The 15,208-nt window shown below is 35.1% G+C and overlaps 1 pseudogene; it reads right to left on the bottom strand.

The window, feature by feature from the left end:
* Window positions 1-13,482: 13,482 nt before the first annotated feature.
* Window positions 13,483-15,208, bottom strand: part of LOC145064522 (uncharacterized) — an 87,134-nt pseudogene continuing 85,408 nt past the window's right edge.

Here is a 15,208-nt window from a genome sequence, read left to right as displayed (position 1 = left end):
ATTTCTATTGTTGAGCTCAACAATTAAACAATGCTCATCAATGCTTTGTTAAATTGCATAGACCTCTAATGTGGAACCCAAGAATGAAACAATGCTCGTCAAAGCTTTGCTAAATTGCAAAGACTTCTATTGTGGAACTCAAGAATCAAACACTGTTCATCAAAGACTTGCTTAAATTGCATAGACTTCTATTGTGGAACTCAAGAATTAAACGATGCTTATCAAAGCTTTGGTAAATTGCATAGACTTCTATTATGGAACTCAAGTATTAAACAATGATCATCAAAGCTTTGCTAAGTTACATATACTTCTATTGTGGAACTCAAGATTTAAACAATCCTCATCAATGATTTGCTTAAATTGCATAGAATTCTATTGTGGAACACAAGATCTAAACAATGCTCATCAAAGCGTTGCTAAATTGCGTAGACTTCTATTGTGGAACTCGAAAATTAAACAATGCACACAAAGCTTTGCTTAAATTGCATAGACTTCTATTGTGGAACTCAAGAGATAAACAATACTCATCAAAGCTTTGCTATATTGCATAGACTTCTATTGTAGCAAGAATGAAACAACGCACATCAAAGCTTTGCTTAAAGTGCATACACTTCTATTGTGGAACTAAAGAATTAAACAATGCTCATCAAATCTTTGCTAAATTGCAAAGGTTACTTCTATTGTGGAATTCATTAAACAATGCTCATCAATGCTTTGCTAAATTGCATAGACTTCCAATGTGGAACTCAAGAATGAAATAATGCTCATCAAAGCTTTGCTTAATTGCATAGACTTCGTGGAACTAATAAATCAAACAATGCTCATCAAAGCTTTTCTTATATTGCGTATACTTCTAATGTGGAACTCAAGAATTAAACGATGCTCATTATAGCTTTGCTACATTGGATACACTTCTATTGTGGAACTCAAGTATTAAGCAATGCGCATCAAAGCATTGCAAGTTACATAGACTTCTATTATGGAACTCATGAATTAAACAATCCTCGTCAAAGTTTTGCTTAAATTGTATCGAATTCAATTGTGGAACTCAAGACTTAAACAATGCTCATCAAAGCTTTGCTTAAATTGCATAGAACTCTATTGTGGAACTCAAGAATGAAACAATGCTCATCAAAGCCTTGTTTAAATTGCATAGACTTCTATTGTGGAACTCAAGAACAAAACAATGCTCATCAAAACTATGCTAAATTACGAAGGCTACTTCTATTGTGTAACTCTAGAATTAAACAGTGCTCATGAAAGCATTGCTAGATTGCATAGACTTCTAATGTGGAACTCAAGAATGAAACAATGCTCATCAAAACTATGGTAAATTAAGAAGCCTTGTTTAAATTGCATAGACTTCTATTGTGGAACTCAAGAATATAGCAATGCTCATCAAAACTATGCTAAATTACAAAGGCTACTTCTATTGTGCAACTCTTGAATTAACCAATGCTCATCAAAACTATGCTAAATTACGAAGGCTACTTCTATTGTGCAACTCTAGAATTAAACAATGCTCATCAAAGCATTTCTAAATTGCATAGACTTATAATGTGGAACTCAAGAATGAAACAATGCTCATCAAAGCTTTTCTATAATTGCACTGACTTTTATTATGGAACTCAAGAATTAAACAAGGCTCATCAAACTTATACTAAATTACGAAGGCTACTTCTATTGTGCAACTCTAGAATTAAACAATGCTCATCAAAACATTCTTAAATTCCATAGACTTCTATTGTGGAACACAAGAATGAAGCAATGCTCATCAAAGCTTTGATTAAATTGCACAGACTTTTATTGTGGAACACAAGAATTAAACAACGGTCATCAAAGCTTTGCTAAATTGCGAAGACTACTTCTATTGTGGAACCCAAGAATTAAACTATATTCATCAAAGCTTTGCTAAATTGCATAGACTTATAATGTGGAACTCAAGAATGAAACAATCCTTATCAAAGCTTTGTTAAAAGTGTATACATTTCTATTGTTGAGCTCAACAATTAAACAATGCTCATTAATGCTTTGTTAAATTGCATAGACCTCTAATGTGGAACCCAAGAATGAAACAGTGCTCGTCAAAGCTTTGCTAAATTGCAAAGACTTCTATTGTGGAACTCAAGAATCAAACACTGTTCATCAAAGACTTGCTTAAATTGCATAGACTTCTATTGTGGAACTCAAGAATTAAACGATGCTTATCAAAGCTTTGGTAAATTGCATAGACTTCTATTATGGAACTCAAGTATTAAACAATGATCATCAAAGCTTTGCAAAGTTACATATACTTCTATTGTGGAACTCAAGATTGAAACAATCCTCATCAATGATTTGCTTAAATTGCATAGAATTCTATTGTGGAACACAAGATCTAAACAATGCTCATCAAAGCGTTGCTAAATTGCGTAGACTTCTATTGTGGAACTCGAAAATTAAACAATGCACACAAAGCTTTGCTTAAATTGCATAGACTTCTATTGTGGAACTCAAGAGATAAACAATAATCATCAAAGCTTTGCTATATTGCATAGACTTCTATTGTAGCAAGAATGAAACAACGCTCATCAAAGCTTTGCTTAAAGTGCATACACTTCTATTGTGGAACTAAAGAATTAAACAATGCTCATCAAATCTTTGCTAAATTGCAAAGGTAACTTCTATTGTGGAATTCATTAAACAATGCTCATCAATGCTTTGCTAAATTGCATAGACTTCCAATGTGGAACTCAAGAATGAAATAATGCTCATCAAAGCTTTGCTAAATTGCATAGACTTCGTGGAACTAATAAATCAAACAATGCTCATCAAAGCTTTTCTTATATTGCGTATACTTCTAATGTGGAACTCAAGAATTAAATGATGCTCATTATAGCTTTGCTACATTGGATACACTTCTATTGTGGAACTCAAGTATTAAGCAATGCGCATCAAAGCATTGCAAGTTACATAGACTTCTATTATGGAACTCATGAATTAAACAATCCTCGTCAAAGTTTTGCTTAAATTGCATCGAATTCAATTGTAGAACTCAAGAATTAAACAATGCTCATCAAAGCTTTGCTTAAATTGCATAGAACTCTATTGTGGAACTCAAGAATGAAACAATGCTCATCAAAGCCTTGTTTAAATTGCATAGACTTCTATTGTGGAACTCAAGAACAAGACAATGCTCATCAAAACTATGCTAAATTACGAAGGCTACTTCTATTGTACAACTCTAGAATTAAACAGTGCTCATCAAAGCATTGCTAGATTGCATAGACTTCTAATGTGGAACTCAAGAATGAAACAATGCTCATCAAAACTATGGTAAATTAAGAATCCTTGTTTAAATTGCATAGACTTCTATTGTGGAACTCAAGAATATAGCAATGCTCATCAAAACTATGCTAAATTACAAAGGCTACTTCTATTGTGCAACTCTTGAATTAACCACTGCTCATGAAAACTATGCTAAATTACGAAGGCTACTTCTATTGTGCAACTCTAGAATTAAACAATGCTCATCAAAGCATTTCTAAATTGCATAGACTTATAATGTGGAACTCAAGAACGAAACAATGCTCATCAAAGCTTTTCTATAATTGCACTGACTTTTATTATGGAACTCAAGAATTAAACAAGGCTCATCAAACTTATACTAAATTACGAAGGCTACTTCTATTGTGCAACTCTAGAATTAAACAATGCTCATCAAAACATTCTTAAATTCCATAGACTTCTAATGTGGAACTCAAGAATGAAGTAATGCTCATCAAAGCTTTCCTTAAATTGCACAGACTTTTATTGTGGAACACAAGAATTAAACAACGGTCATCAAAGCTTTGCTAAATTGCGAAGACTACTTCTATTGTGGAACCCAAGAATTAAACTATGCTCATCAAAGCTTTGCTAAATTGCGTAGACTTATAATGTGGAACTCAAGAATGAAACAATCCTCATCAAAGCTTTGTTTAAAGTGTATACATTTCTATTGTTGAGCTCAACAATTAAACAATGCTCATCAATGCTTTGTTAAATTGCATAGACCTCTAATGTGGAACCCAAGAATGAAACAATGCTCGTCAAAGCTTTGCTAAATTGCAAAGACTTCTATTGTGGAACTCAAGAATCAAACACTGTTCATCAAAGACTTGCTTAAATTGCATAGACTTCTATTGTGGAAATCAAGAATTAAACGATGCTTATCAAAGCTTTGGTAAATTGCATAGACTTCTATTATGGAACTCAAGTATTAAACAATGATCATCAAAGCTTTGCTAAGTTACATATACTTCTATTGTGGAACTCAAGATTTAAACAATCCTCATCAATGATTTGCTTAAATTGCATAGAATTCTATTGTGGAACACAAGATCTAAACAATGCTCATCAAAGCGTTGCTAAATTGCGTAGACTTCTATTGTGGAACTCGAAAATTAAACAATGCACACAAAGCTTTGCTTAAATTGCATAGACTTCTATTGTGGAACTCAAGAGATAAACAATACTCATCAAAGCTTTGCTATATTGCATAGACTTCTATTGTAGCAAGAATGAAACAACGCTCATCAAAGCTTTGCTTAAAGTGCATACACTTCTATTGTGGAACTAAAGAATTAAACAATGCTCATCAAATCTTTGCTAAATTGCAAAGGTTACTTCTATTGTGGAATTCATTAAACAATGCTCATCAATGCTTTGCTAAATTGCATAGACTTCCAATGTGGAACTCAAGAATGAAATAATGCTCATCAAAGCTTCGCTTAATTGCATAGACTTCGTGGAACTAATAAATCAAACAATGCTCATCAAAGCTTTTCTTATATTGCGTATACTTCTAATGTGGAACTCAAGAATTAAACGATGCTCATTATAGCTTTGCTACATTGGATACACTTCTATTGTGGAACTCAAGTATTAAGCAATGCGCATCAAAGCATTGCAAGTTACATAGACTTCTATTATGGAACTCATGAATTAAACAATCCTCGTCAAAGTTTTGCTTAAATTGCATCGAATTCAATTGTGGAACTCAAGAATTAAACAATGCTCATCAAAGCTTTGCTTAAATTGCATAGAACTCTATTGTGGAACTCAAGAATGAAACAATGCTCATCAAAGCCTTGTTTAAATTGCATAGACTTCTATTGTGGAACTCAAGAACAAAACAATGCTCATCAAAACTATGCTAAATTACGAAGGCTACTTCTATTGTGTAACTCTAGAATTAAACAGTGCTCATGAAAGCATTGCTAGATTGCATAGACTTCTAATGTGGAACTCAAGAATGAAACAATGCTCATCAAAACTATGGTAAATTAAGAAGCCTTGTTTAAATTGCATAGACTTCTATTGTGGAACTCAAGAATATAGCAATGCTCATCAAAACTATGCTAAATTACAAAGGCTACTTCTATTGTGCAACTCTTGAATTAACCAATGCTCATCAAAACTATGCTAAATTACGAAGGCTACTTCTATTGTGCAACTCTAGAATTAAACAATGCTCATCAAAGCATTTCTAAATTGCATAGACTTATAATGTGGAACTCAAGAATGAAACAATACTCATCAAAGCTTTTCTATAATTGCACTGACTTTTATTATGGAACTCAAGAATTAAACAAGGCTCATCAAACTTATACTAAATTACGAAGGCTACTTCTATTGTGCAACTCTAGAATTAAACAATGCTCATCAAAACATTCTTAAATTCCATAGACTTCTATTGTGGAACACAAGAATGAAGCAATGCTCATCAAAGCTTTGATTAAATTGCACAGACTTTTATTGTGGAACACAAGAATTAAACAACGGTCATCAAAGCTTTGCTAAATTGCGAAGACTACTTCTATTGTGGAACCCAAGAATTAAACTATATTCATCAAAGCTTTGCTAAATTGCATAGACTTATAATGTGGAACTCAAGAATGAAACAATCCTTATCAAAGCTTTGTTAAAAGTGTATACATTTCTATTGTTGAGCTCAACAATTAAACAATGCTCATTAATGCTTTGTTAAATTGCATAGACCTCTAATGTGGAACCCAAGAATGAAACAATGCTCGTCAAAGCTTTGCTAAATTGCAAAGACTTCTATTGTGGAACTCAAGAATCAAACACTGTTCATCAAAGACTTGCTTAAATTGCATAGACTTCTATTGTGGAACTCAAGAATTAAACGATGCTTATCAAAGCTTTGGTAAATTGCATAGACTTCTATTATGGAACTCAAGTATTAAACAATGATCATCAAAGCTTTGCAAAGTTACATATACTTCTATTGTGGAACTCAAGATTGAAACAATCCTCATCAATGATTTGCTTAAATTGCATAGAATTCTATTGTGGAACACAAGATCTAAACAATGCTCATCAAAGCGTTGCTAAATTGCGTAGACTTCTATTGTGGAACTCGAAAATTAAACAATGCACACAAAGCTTTGCTTAAATTGCATAGACTTCTGTTGTGGAACTCAAGAGATAAACAATACTCATCAAAGCTTTGCTATATTGCATAGACTTCTATTGTAGCAAGAATGAAACAACGCTCATCAAAGCTTTGCTTAAAGTGCATACACTTCTATTGTGGAACTAAAGAATTAAACAATGCTCATCAAATCTTTGCTAAATTGCAAAGGTTACTTCTATTGTGGAATTCATTAAACAATGCTCATCAATGCTTTGCTAAATTGCATAGACTTCCAATGTGGAACTCAAGAATGAAATAATGCTCATCAAAGCTTTGCTTAATTGCATAGACTTCGTGGAACTAATAAATCAAACAATGCTCATCAAAGCTTTTCTTATATTGCGTATACTTCTAATGTGGAACTCAAGAATTAAACGATGCTCATTATAGCTTTGCTACATTGGATACACTTCTATTGTGGAACTCAAGTATTAAGCAATGCGCATCAAAGCATTGCAAGTTACATAGACTTCTATTATGGAACTCATGAATTAAACAATCCTCGTCAAAGTTTTGCTTAAATTGCATCGAATTCAATTGTGGAACTCAAGAATTAAACAATGCTCATCAAAGCTTTGCTTAAATTGCATAGAACTCTATTGTGGAACTCAAGAATGAAACAATGCTCATCAAAGCCTTGTTTAAATTGCATAGACTTCTATTGTGGAACTCAAGAACAAAACAATGCTCATCAAAACTATGCTAAATTACGAAGGCTACTTCTATTGTGTAACTCTAGAATTAAACAGTGCTCATGAAAGCATTGCTAGATTGCATAGACTTCTAATGTGGAACTCAAGAATGAAACAATGCTCATCAAAACTATGGTAAATTAAGAAGCCTTGTTTAAATTGCATAGACTTCTATTGTGGAACTCAAGAATATAGCAATGCTCATCAAAACTATGCTAAATTACAAAGGCTACTTCTATTGTGCAACTCTTGAATTAACCAATGCTCATCAAAACTATGCTAAATTACGAAGGCTACTTCTATTGTGCAACTCTAGAATTAAACAATGCTCATCAAAGCATTTCTAAATTGCATAGACTTATAATGTGGAACTCAAGAATGAAACAATGCTCATCAAAGCTTTTCTATAATTGCACTGACTTTTATTATGGAACTCAAGAATTAAACAAGGCTAATCAAACTTATACTAAATTACGAAGGCTACTTCTATTGTGCAACTCTAGAATTAAACAATGCTCATCAAAACATTCTTAAATTCCACAGACTTCTATTGTGGAACACAAGAATGAAGCAATGCTCATCAAAGCTTTGATTAAATTGCACAGACTTTTATTGTGGAACACAAGAATTAAACAACGGTCATCAAAGCTTTGCTAAATTGCGAAGACTACTTCTGTTGTGGAACCCAAGAATTAAACTATATTCATCAAAGCTTTGCTAAATTGCATAGACTTATAATGTGGAACTCAAGAATGAAACAATCCTTATCAAAGCTTTGTTAAAAGTGTATACATTTCTATTGTTGAGCTCAACAATTAAACAATGCTCATTAATGCTTTGTTAAATTGCATAGACCTCTAATGTGGAACCCAAGAATGAAACAATGCTCGTCAAAGCTTTGCTAAATTGCAAAGACTTCTATTGTGGAACTCAAGAATCAAACACTGTTCATCAAAGACTTGCTTAAATTGCATAGACTTCTATTGTGGAACTCAAGAATTAAACGATGCTTATCAAAGCTTTGGTAAATTGCATAGACTTCTATTATGGAACTCAAGTATTAAACAATGATCATCAAAGCTTTGCAAAGTTACATATACTTCTATTGTGGAACTCAAGATTGAAACAATCCTCATCAATGATTTGCTTAAATTGCATAGAATTCTATTGTGGAACACAAGATCTAAACAATGCTCATCAAAGCGTTGCTAAATTGCGTAGAGCGAAAATTAAACAATGCACACAAAGCTTTGCTTAAATTGCATAGACTTCTATTGTGGAACTCAAGAGATAAACAATACTCATCAAAGCTTTGCTATATTGCATAGACTTCTATTGTAGCAAGAATGAAACAACGCTCATCAAAGCTTTGCTTAAAGTGCATACACTTCTATTGTGGAACTAAAGAATTAAACAATGCTCATCAAATCTTTGCTAAATTGCAAAGGTAACTTCTATTGTGGAATTCATTAAACAATGCTCATCAATGCTTTGCTAAATTGCATAGACTTCCAATGTGGAACTCAAGAATGAAATAATGCTCATCAAAGCTTTGCTAAATTGCATAGACTTCGTGGAACTAATAAATCAAACAATGCTCATCAAAGCTTTTCTTATATTGCGTTATACTTCTAATGTGGAACTCAAGAATTAAACGATGCTCATTATAGCTTTGCTACATTGGATACACTTCTATTGTGGAACTCAAGTATTAAGCAATGCGCATCAAAGCATTGCAAGTTACATAGACTTCTATTATGGAACTCATGAATTAAACAATCCTCGTCAAAGTTTTGCTTAAATTGCATCGAATTCAATTGTAGAACTCAAGAATTAAACAATGCTCATCAAAGCTTTGCTTAAATTGCATAGAACTCTATTGTGGAACTCAAGAATGAAACAATGCTCATCAAAGCCTTGTTTAAATTGCATAGACTTCTATTGTGGAACTCAAGAACAAGACAATGCTCATCAAAACTATGCTAAATTACGAAGGCTACTTCTATTGTACAACTCTAGAATTAAACAGTGCTCATCAAAGCATTGCTAGATTGCATAGACTTCTAATGTGGAACTCAAGAATGAAACAATGCTCATCAAAACTATGGTAAATTAAGAATCCTTGTTTAAATTGCATAGACTTCTATTGTGGAACTCAAGAATATAGCAATGCTCATCAAAACTATGCTAAATTACAAAGGCTACTTCTATTGTGCAACTCTTGAATTAACCAATGCTCATGAAAACTATGCTAAATTACGAAGGCTACTTCTATTGTGCAACTCTAGAATTAAACAATGCTCATCAAAGCATTTCTAAATTGCATAGACTTATAATGTGGAACTCAAGAACGAAACAATGCTCATCAAAGCTTTTCTATAATTGCACTGACTTTTATTATGGAACTCAAGAATTAAACAAGGCTCATCAAACTTATACTAAATTACGAAGGCTACTTCTATTGTGCAACTCTAGAATTAAACAATGCTCATCAAAACATTCTTAAATTCCATAGACTTCTAATGTGGAACTCAAGAATGAAATAATGCTCATCAAAGCTTTCCTTAAATTGCACAGACTTTTATTGTGGAACACAAGAATTAAACAACGGTCATCAAAGCTTTGCTAAATTGCGAAGACTACTTCTATTGTGGAACCCAAGAATTAAACTATGCTCATCAAAGCTTTGCTAAATTGCGTAGACTTATAATGTGGAACTCAAGAATGAAACAATCCTCATCAAAGCTTTGTTTAAAGTGTATACATTTCTATTGTTGAGCTCAACAATTAAACAATTGATGCGTGTATGGGCTTGATTTGGTGAGTAGGGTAGTGTTTAGGTAAATTAAAAGAGAATAGTAACCACAAATGATATATGAATGGAAAGAAATGGATAGATTAGTAACAACTCAAGACCTATTAAGTTGTATACCGGTGAAAACAATCCAAGACCTATTGGATTGAGTTCGTATCAAGTCAAGAACACGTCCTAACAAGATAATTTGTGAATTATAACAATAATTCAAAGTGAACAAAAGGGTTCTTTGATTAAAAATTCGTCTATTACTTTTTCCATGCATAATTTGGCTTTATATGAAGCCTTTATTACAAATTTGGTGGTTACAAGCCAACCAACCAATTATTCATTAAAACTAGTAAATAGAAATTAAGGTAACTCTTGAAAGAACACAAAAAAAACGTCCATGAGACTTGTGAATGAAAAAAAAACGGCTATGCTTCATTAAGGAGCCATAAGAAGCATTAAGGAGTCATCATAAGCATTAAAGTGTAACCCTAATCCACCAAAGAGTGTCAAAAACGGCTAGGAGGCTTTATGAAGCAAATAGTAACGTTTTTAGCACTTATGAAGCCTTAAAAATGTTGCCCTAGTCTTCATGCAACCCTAATTCAATTTGTGGGTTACCATGCACAACCCAACCATTGAGCCCAAACCACCTTCTAGCCCACTAGTAATCACTAATCCATCACATTTTGGGCTTTCATGATCCATGCATGGATCATCCCCTCCCCCTTTGAAAGGAATTGACCTCAATTCATCAAGTCCATCATCATCAAGATAAGGTGAAAGATCTCCCACATTAAAGGTAGCATGCACTCCATGGTCTCCTCCCAAATCTACCTTATAAGCATTATCATTGACACGTGACACCACTCTGTAAGGACCTTCAGCTCTTGGCATCAACTTGTTTTTCCTTTTGTTAGGAAAACGTTCTTTCCTCATATACACCCACACCAAGTCACCATCTTGAAAGACACGTGGTTTCCTATGCTTGTTGGACTTCTGTTTGTACAACTCATTCACGGCTTCAATCTTCTCACGAACTTGTTGGTGTAGTTTCATCATAGCCTTCAACTTGTCATTAGCATCCTTGTGAACCAATTCATCCTTTGGCAATGGAATCAAATCCAAAGGCATGTAAGGATTCACACCATACACCACCTCAAAAGGAGAGTGACCTGTAGCATAAGTAGGAGAACGATTATAGGCAAATTCAGCATGTGCAAGTTTGATGTCCCAATCTTTTTGAGTTTTGCTAACCAACCCTCTCAACAAAGCACCCAAAGTTCTATTAGTCACCTCCGTTTGCCCATCCGTTTGTGGATGATGGGATGTACTAAAAAGTAACTTAGTACCGACTTTCCTCCACAAAGTGTTCCAAAAGTAACTTAGAAACTTGGAATCCCTATCAGAAACAATTGTTTTAGGAATACCATGCAAACGAACCACCTCTTTAAAGTACAAATCAGCCACGTTAGAGGCATCATTTGTTTTATGACATGGCACAAAGTGAGCCATTTTTGAAAACCTATCCACCACCACCATAATGGAATCCTTCCCCCTTTGAGTTCTAGGCAAAGCCATAATGAAATCCATGGACACATCTTCCCAAGGACGAATAGGAACCGGCAAAGGAGTGTAAACACCATGCTTGAAAGTTGTTTTTGCCATATGACATGTAACACACTTGCCCACTATGTTGGTTACATCCCCCAACATCTTCGGCCAAAAGAAATGTTCTTTAAGCACCTGCAAAGTTTTGGTAATGCCAAAATGACCAGCCAAACCACCGCCATGAGCTTCACGAATCAACAACTCCCGTATTGCATGTTTTGGGACACAAAGGCGATTGCCTTTGAATAGAAAGCCATCTTGAATCACAAATTCACCATTAGGACCACCTGCACATTTCAAAAACATATCTCCAAAGTCCATATCAGATTGATAATGGTCCTTTAGAGTTTCAAATCCCAAGAAACGAACATCCAAAGTCACCAACAACGAGTAACGCCTCGAGAGTGCATCAGCCACCACATTGCTTCTACCATCCTTGTATTTGCATGAGAAATGAAAGGATTGCAAGAACTCCACCCACTTTGCATGTCTTGTGCTCAACTTTTGTTGCCCATTGATGTACTTTAAGGATTCATGATCAGAATGCAAAATAAAATGATTTGCACGCAAATAATGACTCCAATGATCTAAAGCACGGACAATAGCATAAAACTCCTTATCATAAGTGCAATAATTCAAACGAGCACCACCCAACTTTTCAGAAAAATAAGCAATAGGACGTTTGGATTGGATCAAAACAGCCCCAATACCAACTCCACTTGCATCACACTCCACTTCAAATGGTTGAGAAAAATCAGGAAGAGCCAAAATAGGAGCATCACACAACAATGCCTTGAGTTTCTCAAATGCCTTTTGAGCTTCTTCTCCCCATGCAAAGACTCCTTTCTTCAAACAACCTGTTATGGGACTTGCAATGGTGCTAAAATCACGAACAAATCTTCTATAGAAAGAAGCAAGACCATGAAATGATCTAACTTCAGAAATATTAGTAGGAATAGGCCATGACTTGATTGCTTCAGTCTTGGATGGGTCCACGGACACGCCATTTCTTGACACCACAAAACCCAAAAATGCCACTTCTTCCACCAAAAACGAACATTTTTCTTGCTTCCCATAGAGTTTTTGAGCTCTAAGCGTCTCGAAAACCTATTTTAAGTGCACCAAATGATCCTCCAAGCTCTTGCTATATACCAAGATATCATCAAGGTACACAACCACAAACCTGCCCAAAAAAGATTTTAGCACTTCATTCATTAGTCGCATGAAAGTGCTAGGTGCATTAGTTAGACCGAAAGGCATCACGGTCCATTCATACAAGCCATGTTTAGTTTTAAAGGCTGTTTTCCATTCATCCCCTTCACGCATACGAATTTGATGGTAACCACTTCTCAAATCAATTTTTGAGAACACAATAGAACCATGCAACTCGTCCAACAAATCATCAATTCTAGGAATAGGAAATCGGTATTTTATGGTGATGTTATTAACGGCCCTACTATCAACACACATCCTCCAAGAACCATCTTTTTTTGGAACCAACAAAACTGGAACAGCACAAGGACTTAGGCTTTCACGAACATAACCCATTTTCATGAGTTCATCAATTTGTTTTTGCAACTCTTTTGTCACCTCCGGATTACATCTATAGGCGGCTTTATTGGGCAAAGGAGCACCCGGAATAAGGTCAATTTGGTGTTCGATACCACGGATTGGAGGCAAACCCGGTGGTAATTCGCTTGGAAACACATCTTGAAACTCCAAAAGCAAATCAGCAATAGCGTTTTCTCCATGCACCATCTTCTCCACCTTTGCATGCTCTTTGGCCACAAGCATGTAGATAACATCACCTTTGTCAAGAACTTGCTCCACCTCCCTTTCACTAGCAAACATAGAAAGATTAGGTTTTTTTACTTGTTTAGAATTCATGGACCTTATGGCCGTTGGGGACATGGGTTTTAACACAATTTTTTATTATTGTGTTTCAACTCATATTCATTGCTCCTCCCTCTATGTAACACGTCCCTATCAAATTGCCAAGGACGCCCCAACAAAATATGACATGCATCCATAGGAATAACATCACACAACACTTCATCTTCATAAGACCCCATGGTTAGACCAACTCTAACCTGTTTTGTCACCTTTATTTTGCTTCCATCATCCAACCAATGAAGAACATATGGTTTTGGGTGGTTTGTAGTAGACAAACCCAATTTGATCACCATTTCATTAGAAGCAACATTAGTACAACTTCCACCATCAATAATCAAACTACACCACTTGTTTCTAACCAAACATTTGGTGTGAAACAATTGGTCTCGTTGATCCATATCAGCCACGGTTTGAACCCCTTGAGTTTTAAGGGTTCTAAGCACCAAAACTGTATCATACACCGGTGCTTCATACTCTACCTCCTCCTCTTCTTCCTCTTCTTGTTGTGTATCATAAAAAATACCCGCCAACCTCTCTTCTTCCTCCAACTCTTCACGACATTCAATGGCCTCCCTTAAAGTCACCACCCTTTTGTTTGGACAAGCATTTTGGTAATGACCAAAACCTTGACACTTGAAACATCTAATTTTCGCCAAACTAGTTTCTTTGGTACCACTAGTAAGTTTAGGAGCAACGGGAACACTACTAGAACCAGAAGGAGTAGAAACAGAATTTTGTCTATTGCTAGACTCGGGCTTGGACCACGACTTTGACTTGGGACTTTCGAGACTTGAACTTGAACTCCCACCATAACGTGCTTTGGCCTGCCCCTCCAACTTCAAACACAAACCACAAAGAGTTCCAAAATCAGCATAAGGATATAACTCCACAACATTGGCAATGTTGTAGTTCAACCCTTTTAGAAAACGAGTCATTTTTTGTTCTTCAATTTCTTCAATATCCCCCATCAAGGACAACTTCTCAAATTCATCAATGTATTCTCCAACACTCATTTTTCCTTGCCTCAAATCAGCAATCTTCTTGTAAGTGGCAATTCTATGAGTAGAAGGAACATATCTCTTTCTTAGCTTTCGTTTTAGAGAAAGCCAAGAACAAATTTTTTCTTTGCCTTCACGGGTTCTCTTGGCCTTAAGCCCTTCAAACCACAATGAAGCACCACCACTTAGCTTGAGAATGGCATACTTGCAGCTTTTTTCATCATCCACTTCTTTGAACTCGAACATTCTTTCAATCTTCCTTTCCCACTCCAAGTAGCGTTCAGGATCAGTTCCACCAACAAATTCAGGCAATTCAGACACCTTGAATTCTTCCACAACCCTATGTTCACCACGGCGGGGTTGCCTTCGATTTCCACCTTCTTGGATGTTTCTTAATGCTTCACGAAGAAGTTTTGCTTAAATTGCATCGAATTCAATTGTGGAACTCAAGAATTAAACAGTGCTCATCAAAGCTTTGCTTAAATTGCATAGAACTCTATTGTGGAACTCAAGAATGAAACAATGCTCATCAAAGCCTTGTTTAAATTGCATAGACTTCTATTGTGGAACTCAAGAACAAAACAATGCTCATCAAAACTATGCTAAATTACGAAGGCTACTTCTATTGTGCAACTCTAGAATTAAACAATGCTCATCAAAGCTATGGTAAATTAAGAAGCCTTCTTTAAATTGCATAGACTTCTATTGTGGAACTCAAGAATGAAACAATGCTCATCAAAACTATGGTAAA

Source organism: Lactuca serriola, chromosome 1 (genome assembly GCF_051521515.1).
Source record: "Lactuca serriola cultivar US96UC23 chromosome 1, Lser_US96UC23_V15, whole genome shotgun sequence".
NCBI lineage: Eukaryota > Viridiplantae > Streptophyta > Magnoliopsida > Asterales > Asteraceae > Lactuca > Lactuca serriola.
This window is presented reverse-complemented; position numbering and strand designations above follow the sequence as displayed.